Raw genomic sequence first — 7,181 nt, 5'->3', positions numbered from 1 at the left:
AGATCGGGGTCACCAATGTAGGAATGGTAGTTCCTATCTGAATAATTGCAGTTCGACTCAGTAAATCAAAACAACAAAGTTTAATAACAATGAAGTTAACTAGCAAACTACAGGAGAAGATGTATACAGGTCTGTTCAGGCTGCGAGGCACTCGAAGACGACTGGAAGGTTCTGGAAACCGATGTCATGACGTCATCGCGTTCTTCGCGCCACTGGCGGTCACGTGATCGACGTCATGCGTCATCACGCAGAGTATGGGAAGGTGCATACAGTATAGTTAACAAACAGTTTAAAGGTGCAGTACGTGGCTACACTAAAATGCAGTTAAAGAGATTATTCTCAAATGTTCTGACTCTCTTAGTGGCTCCACCACAATAGAGCAGATGAATGCGTGGCTAAAGAGTTGGTGCATGAGGGAGGGCTTTAGTTTCCTGGATCATTGGGTCTGCTTCTGGGGAAGGTGGGACCTGTACAAGACAGACGGGTTGCAACTGAACCGGAATGGGACCAACATCCTTGCGGGGAGGTTTGCTAGTACTGTTGGTCGGGGGGGGTTCAACTAACTTGGCAGGGGGATGGGATACGGAGTGGAGCTGTAGTAGGGGGTGATGCACAGCCAAATATAGAGGAAAAAACAAGTATCCTGGAAATATGTAACAGCACAAGTGCGAATGGCAAGGCTGGAATGGCATTTATTTTAATACAATGAGTCTTGCGAGTAAGGTAGATGAATTGAAGGTGTTGATGAGCACATGGGAGTATGATATTGTTGCTATCACAGAGACATGGTTGAGGGAGGGGTAGGATTGGCAGCTCAATATTCCGGGGTTTAGAATCTTCAGGCAAGACAGAGGGGGATGTAAAAGAGGAGGGGGTGTCGCAATATTAATCAAGCAGTCAATTACTGCTGTAAGGAGGGATGATATATTAGCAGGTTCCTCTAATGAGGCCATATGGTCAGAAGTTAAAAACAAAAAGGTGGCAAGCACTTTGCTGGGAGAGTACGATAGGCCCCCAAACAGACAGGGGGAGATAGATGAACAGATATTTAGGCAAATCTCAGAGAATTGTAAAAACAATAGGGTAATAATAGTAGGGGATTTCAACTTCCCCAAATTTAACTGGGATAGTCAGAGTGTGAAAGGCTTAGATGGTGCGTAATTCTTTAAGTGCATCCAGGAGAGCTTTTTGAGCCAGCATGTAGAGAGTGCTACAAGAGAGGGGGCGGTACTGGACCTAATTCTCGGGAATGTAGGCGGGCAAGTAGTAGAAGTGTTAATAGGAGAGCATTTTGGTGACAGTGGCCATAATTCATGGAAAAGGACAAAGATGGACCAGAAGTAAAGATTCTAAATTGAGGGAAGGCCGATTTTAATATGATAAGTCAGGATCTGGCCAAAGTAGACTGCGATCAGCTACTTGTAGGAAAATCCGCAACAGAGCAGTGGGAGTCCTTCAGAAAGGAAATAGAGAGCGTACAACAGCAATATGTTCCCGTAAAGGTCAATTGTGGGACTGACAAGCCCAGGGAACCCTGGATGACAAGGGATATACGAGAATGGATTAGGCAAAAAAGGGAGGCTTTTGGCAGATGCAAAGGACTAAAAACAGTGGAAGCCCTAGAGGAGTATAGAAAATGCAGGGAGGTACTTAAAAAAGAAATTAGGAGAGCGAAGAAGGGGCATGAAAAATCATTGGTGGGCAAAATAAAGGAAAATCCCAAGGTGTTTTATAAGTATATAAAGGGCAAGAGGTTAACCAGAGAAAGAGTAAGTCCCATTAGGGACCAAAGTGGCAATCTGTGTGCAGAGCCAGAAGATGTAGGTGAGGTTTTAAATGAATATTTTGCATCTGTGTTCACTATGGAGAAGGACAATGTAGGCATAGAAATCAAGCAGGGGGATTGTGATATACTTGAACAAATTAGTGTTCAGAGGGAGGAGGTACTAGCGGTTTTAACGGGCTTAAAAGTGGATAAATCCACAGGCCCAGATGAGATTTATCCCAGGCTGCTGTGTGAGGCAAGAGAGGAGATTGAAGGGGCTCCGACACAAATTTTCAGAAACACTCTTGCCACAGGGGAGGTACCAGAGGAATGGAAAACAGCTAACATAGTACCATTATTCAAGAAGTGTAGTAGGGATAAACCAGGGAATTACAGGCCAGTGAGCTTAATATCAGTGGTAGGGAAATTATTGGAATAAATTCTGAGGGACAGAATTAGTCTCCACTTGGAGAGGCAAGGATTCATCAAGGATAGTCAGCATGGCTTTATCAGGGGGAGATCATGTCTCACCAATATGTTTGAATTTTTTGAGGGGGTGTCTAAGTGTGTGGATGAGGGTAGTGTAGTTGATGTGGTCTACATGGACTTCAGTAAGACTTTTGAAAAGTCCCGCATGGGAGACTGGTCAAGAAGGTAAGAGCCCATGGGATGCAGGGCAACTTGGCACATTGGATCTAAAATTGGCTTAGTGGCAGGAGGCAGAGGGTGATGGTCGAGGGTTGTTTTTGTGACTGGAAGCCTGTTTCCAGTGATGTACCGCAGGAATCGGTGCTGGGTCCTTTGCTGTTTGTAGTGTAAATTAATGATATAGATATGAATGTAGGAGGTATGATCAGTAAGTTTGCTGATGACACAAAAATTGGTGGCGTGGTAAATAGCGAGGAGGGAAGCCTCAGGCTTCAGGATGATATAGATGGGTTGGTTAGATGGGCAGAACAGTGGCAAATGGAATTTAACCCTGAAAAGTGTTAGGTGATGAATTTTGGGATGGCTAAAAAGGCAAGGGAATACACGATGAATGGTAGGACCCTAGGAAGGACAGAGGATCAGAGGGACCTCGGTGTGCATGTACATAGGTCCCCGAAGGCTGCAGGACAGCTAGATAAGGTGGTTAAAAAGGCATATGGGATACCTGCCTTCATTAGCTGAGGCATAGAATATAAGAGCAGGGAGGTTATGATGGAGCTGTACAAAACGCTGGTTAAGCCACAGCTGGAATACCGTGTGCAGTTCTGGCCACCACACTATAGGAAGGATGTGATTGCATTTCAGAGGGTGCCGAGGAGATTCACCAGGATGTTACTTGGGCTGGAGCGCTTCAGCTATGAAGAGAGACTGAACAGGCTGGGTTGTTTTACTTAGAGCAGAGAAGGCTGAGGGGGGACCTGATTGAGGTGTACAAAATTATGAGGGTTGTAAATAGGGTCGATAGAAAGGAACTTTCCCCATTAGTAGAGCGGTCAATAACCAGGGGGCATAGGTTCAAGGTAAGTTGCAGGAGGTTTAGAGGGGATTTGAGGAAAAACTTTTTCACCCAGAGGGTGGTTGGAATCCAGAACTCACTGCCTGAAAGGGTGGTAGAGACAGGAACGCTCACAACATTCAAGAAGCATTTAGATGAGCACCTGAAATGCCATAACATACAAGGCTGCGGACCAAGTGCCGAAAAATGAGATTAGAATAGACAGGGCTTGATGGCCGGTGCGAACACGATGGGCTGAAGGGCCTCTTTCTGTGCTGTATAACACTATGACTCTAATAATCCATTTGATTTTTTTCTGGCCTGGGCCTTATTGGGGAATGTGCTTGGGATTTTTTCAGAGCAAAAGCTGCTGTGGGATCTTTCCATTCATTTTATTACACTCCAGGCAAACCACAGACAGACAGACATTTAGTTAACAAAAGTAAAGTATATATATTATTATTTATTCCTGATTGTATTTACTTCTTTTCACCCTCCTGGGCTTTCATTTCCTCTCGGGTACCCGGATTTCTGGGGCCTCTGCTTCATTTCTTCCTGTTTGATTGGCCTCATCAAACATGGCCGCACAACCAGGAAGGGATATCATCAAAAATTGAAACTCCAAAGCTGCACATCTTTCCAAATGGATGTGTGAGTGTGAGTTTCCGCAAATTGCAGAGTCTGTGTGTGAGTGTGTCTGTATGTGCATGGATGTCTGTGTTTCTGCAAATTACAGAGTCTGTGAGTTGATGACCTTTCGTTGGGATCTTGCCAGAATCTGATGAAAGTTTATCGAGCTAAAACATTAAATCTGTTTCTCTCTTTCTCCACAGTTGCTGCTTCAACTATTGACTATTTCCAGCATTTTCTGTTTTTATTTCAGGTTTCCCGCATCCGCAGTATTTTGCTTTTGATGTAGAATAGAGAGCCTGTTTCTGTAGGCCGCAAAATGAAGATAAGATGCTGAATAATTTCTTTTTGCTATTAAACTGCGAAGCACAGCAGAGCAATGTTAGAAATCAACTTTCTTTCATGTCTGACTGTGATTTGTTGCAATTTTGCAGGCTGGCCTGTGTCTGTGTGTGAGAGACAGACAGAGAGAGAGACAGCAAAAGCTGGTGTGTATGCAGGGCTGGTCTGAGTTCAAGTTATCTGCCGTGTGCATTGATACTGCATCTCATGTCTGAAAAAACAGAAAGTATACATCATTAGATCATACTGATTTAATTCCAGTCTGCAAAACTATGGGATCTTACTTTGCCTTTCTTTCAAGACTTGAAAAATTCAAAGCGACATATATACATCAAACCATTTGATTTTTTCTGGATTGGACTTTATCGAGCAATGTTTGTGGGGTGTTTCAGAACAAAAGCTGCTGTGGGATCTTTCCATTCATTTTATTCAACTTCACTCAAATCACAGTCAGACAGACATTTAGTTAACAAAAGTAAAGTATATATATTATTATTTATTCCTGATTGAATTTACTTCTTTTCACTAACCCGGGCTTTCATTTCCTCTTGGTACCCGGATTTCTGGGGCTTCGGCGTCACTTCTTCCTGTGGATTGTGCTCATCAAACATGGCTGCACAACCAGGAAAGGACTTCATCAAAAATTGGCACTCCCAGGCTGCACCACTTTCAAAATGGATGTGTGTGTGTGTGTGAGTGAGAGTTTCTGCAAATTGCAGAGTCTGTCTGAATGTGTGTGTCATGTCACTGTAAATTTTAGTTCAATGTCGGTGGGAGGGAGACTGTGTGAGTGAAAGACAGACAGACAGTCAGTGAGAGACAGAGATGACATGAAATCAAAAGGCAAGATGCAGAATAGAAAGCCTATTTCTGTACGCCGCAAAGTAAAAGGATGAGATACTGAACAATGTTTTGTGGAGTGTCAGATAGAATAAGCTGCTATGGGATCTTTGCATGCTTTTTATCCCTCTCCACTCAAATTGAGAGCAGGCAGGCAGTGAGAGAGACACATGAAATCAAGACAATGCGCAGAACAGAAATCAACACAGAAAATGTTGGAAATGCTCAGCAGGTCAGGCTGCATCTGTGGAAAGAGAGGGAAACAGAGTTAAAGTTTCAGGTCGATGACCTATCGTCAGGATCTTGCCAGAATCTGACGAAAGGCAATCGAGCTGAAACATTAACTCTGTTTCTCTCTCTCTCCACAGTTGCTGCTTGAACTACTGAGTATTTCCAGCATTTTCTGCTTTTATTTCCGATTTCCCACATCCACAGCATTTGCTTTTGATGCAGAAGAGAACCGCTGATTCTGTAGGCCGCAAAATGAAAAAGATAAGATATTGAAAAGTGTATTTTTGCTTTAAAACTGCCAAGCACAGTAGAGCAATGAGGGAAATCAACTTTATTTCATTTCTGACAGTGTCGTGGAGCAATTGTGCAGGCTGGCTTGTGTGTGTGTGAGAAAGACAGATGGCGAGAGACAGACAGCAAAACCTGGTGTGTTCAAGTTATATGTCGTGTGCATTGGTACAGCATCTCATGTCCAAAAAAAAGAGAAAGTATATACCATTAGATGATATTGATTTAATTCCAGACTGCAAAGCTGTGGGATCTTACTTAGCCTTTCATTCAAGACTTGAAAAAATCAGAGCACCATACATACATCAAGCCATTTGATTTTTTCTGGACTGGACCTTATTGGGGAATGTTTGTGTGGAGCTGTCAGAGCAAAAACTGCTTGGGATCTTTCCATTCATTTTATTCCATTCCACTCAACTCACAGTCAGATGGACATTTAGTTAACAAAAGTAAAGTATATATCTTATTATTTATTCCTGATTGTATTTCCTTCGTTTCACCCTCCCGGGCTTTCATTTACTCTCGGGGACCTGGATTTCCGCAGCCTTGGAGTCACTTCTTCCTTGTTGGATAGCCCTCATCAAACATGGCTGCACAGCCAGGAAGGGACATTGTGGCAAAGCCACCAAGAGACTCTCACAGTGACTTGTATAATTGCCTTTAATCATGTTTATTACCTTTTAATGTTGGCTCTGGTTAAACAGAGCTAGATTGACAAAATCGCAATCTGATGCGATAACGTCATCACATGGGTCAGGTGACGTCCCCAACGGTGGGAAACGTGATGACGTCATGACATCAGAGGTAGAGGGCATTTCCAGTTAGCCCTCGTGTGGAGTGTAAGTGAATAGACCTGTTTAGAGCTGCTCCTGCATTTTATTGTTTTGTAAAGTTTCAGTACATTAAACTCAGTTTGTTAACTACTAGTGAGTTTATACATTCTTTGCTAGGAGTGCAGAGACTCCTACATTGATGACCCCGAATCCTTGTGATTGTTTTTCACGGCGAACGCAGAAAACGGACCAGTAATGGATGCCAATGCAATGGCCTTGAAGCTCCCCCAATTCTGGGAACAACAGGCGGCCTCTTGGTTTGTGCAAGTCGAGGCGCAATTTGAACTCCGCAACGGTGTACAGGACCAGTCCAGATATCTCCACGTGGTCTCCGCCCTCGATAGCTCGACGGCCTCGAGAATCATCAGCCTTCTGGAGAGTCCGCCGAATGCTGACAAGTATGTGGCCATCAAGACACGATTGCTGCAGATATTTGGTCTTACCAAAGCAGAGCGCGCTCGCCGTTTCTTGACGCTACCAGTGTTAGGTGACTCCAAACCCTCGGAGCTAATGAGCCACATGCTGACTCTCCTGGGGTCCGAGCCCCAGTGCTTTCTGTTTTGTGAGTAGTTCCTTACTCAGCTCCCCGAGCAAGTCCAGGCAGCCCTCGCCCGAGCAGAGACCGCAGACTGCGTCGCACTCGCTGAAGAGGCGGATAAGATTTATGAAGTCCGGCAAAATTACTGCGCCATCGCGCAATGCCCGCCACGAGGAGCCCGGCCCCGGCTCCGACCTCAGCGCCTCCGTTGACTGGTTAATGTTACTATCA

Source organism: Somniosus microcephalus, unplaced genomic scaffold, assembly GCF_052327205.1.
Source record: "Somniosus microcephalus isolate GS21.2 unplaced genomic scaffold, FLI_Smic_1.0 unresolved_chr2, whole genome shotgun sequence".
Classification (NCBI taxonomy): Eukaryota; Metazoa; Chordata; class Chondrichthyes; order Squaliformes; family Somniosidae; genus Somniosus; species Somniosus microcephalus.
Note: the sequence above shows the minus strand (reverse complement) of the source record.